The 1,703-nt window shown below is 40.1% G+C and overlaps 1 pseudogene; it reads right to left on the bottom strand.

Annotated features, from left to right (window-relative positions):
- Positions 1–211: 211 nt before the first annotated feature.
- Positions 212–1,189, bottom strand: LOC139008443 (serine/threonine-protein phosphatase PP1-gamma catalytic subunit pseudogene; annotated as a pseudogene).
- Positions 1,190–1,703: the final 514 nt, after the last annotated feature.

Here is a 1,703-nt window from a genome sequence, read left to right as displayed (position 1 = left end):
GCAAAAGGAAGAGAGAATTTAAAAACAAAATATTTTTTCTTGGGAGTGAAGTCTTTCATTTGCTGTTATAACCAGCAAATGCCATTCATTAGCTGAAAAAATGGAAAGGGGGGCCCCACAAACACACTATTTGAGCAAGCTGACCAATATACATTACAGTTTTAAAAATGAAGGTTATATACGCTCTGTTACAAGTCCCAACCAGGCAGTGTCAAAACGATATCTTTTTCTTTGCTTGCTTTGTGATCACACCCCTTGGAGGTGTTACGGGTCTCGTGGCACTCGGCTTCTTTTTCTCTGCAGGCTTTAAAGTCTGAAAAGAGCACATTAGTGTTTCGTCCACACTCATCACGGCACCTGCATTGTCACTCTCCCAATAATTGGGTGCAGAAAACAGAGTGGCCAACTGCCTCTTTGCAAAAAAACTCGTATTCATCTTCAACCACCTGATGGACTCTACATGTAAGATCCAAATCATGCTTATGGAGAAATTTTGCAACCACTTCTGCTCCAAATGTTGAAGGACACTCTTCTGTCATTTTCACTCCAGCCTAAGACATCTTTATCGGGGTCAGACCACAAAAGATCACAAAGAAGACCTTGATCTGGTACATCAGTTGGTCGCATAATTGGCCGAATCTGCTCCATAGATTGAAGATCTGGTGATAAACCTCCATGACAGCAAAATATTTCCTCATCCATGATGGCTGCTATCGGCAAATAGTTAAAGCAGTCTGTGAAAGTTTTCCATAGTTTGATACATCTTCTTTTACACTCATCACAAAGTCCTTAAATTCTGTTGATGCTGGCACATTTGTGGTTTCCTCTGAGAAGAAAAAAATTCTCGGGATATTTGATTTTTATGCCAGTAAGAGGCAGACAGTCTCCAGTGACTGCTTCCCCCTGTCCACATGGTCCCCAAGAAACAGGTAGTTGTTTTCTGGTGGGAAACCACTGTACTCAAAGTGTCGAAGCAAATCATAGTATTGCCCATGGATATCACCACATATTTTGAGTGGTGCTTCAAGTTCTAGTAGGATAGGCTGGCTGAGAAAGATCTCTCGAGATTTTAAGCGCAGTCCTCTGATTTCATTCTTCTGTAGCTGGACATTCTTACCAGGCTTGGATCCTCTTACCTCCAGCAGCCGTTGGATGATGCTGCTGACTTGAGTTTATCTATATCCGCCATCGCCTTCCCACCCAAGGCTCACGCCTCCTTTCCCACCTTTCCCACTCCACCAGCACAGAGGCAGTGGTAGCAACAGGCGCAGGGGCGGGTCACTCCCAACCACCCCGCTCCCTGCTTCCTCCTCTCTCTCCACTGCTTGTCATAAGTATGTAAATAGAGAATTTCAGATGGTCATTTATTTTTACTCTGCTCTCAAATAAAAATTGTTACCCTTTTGTGAAGTCAAACGGTCCAATGATAAATGTCAAAGCACTCTGATTACAATGAAGAAAAAGTAAATATTTATAACAACAATTTTTATTTGTGAGCAGAGTAAAAATAAATGACCATCTGAAATTCTCTATTTACATACTTATGACAAGCAGTATCCACAAATTTGTATTCTGCATTTTCTTAGTATTAAAAGTGTTTTGTTATTATAATCTCTTACATCATGTGTTTCCTCTTTATATCCAAGAACAAAAAAATTAGTCAAATAAAGATAAAAATTGAAATATTAATAACTTTAATGATT

The sequence above is a fragment of the Myotis yumanensis genome, unplaced genomic scaffold (genome assembly GCF_028538775.1).
Source record: "Myotis yumanensis isolate MYYU_CA2020_CCGP unplaced genomic scaffold, mMyoYum1.0.hap1 SCAF_4, whole genome shotgun sequence".
NCBI classification, from domain to species: domain Eukaryota; kingdom Metazoa; phylum Chordata; class Mammalia; order Chiroptera; family Vespertilionidae; genus Myotis; species Myotis yumanensis.
This window is presented reverse-complemented; position numbering and strand designations above follow the sequence as displayed.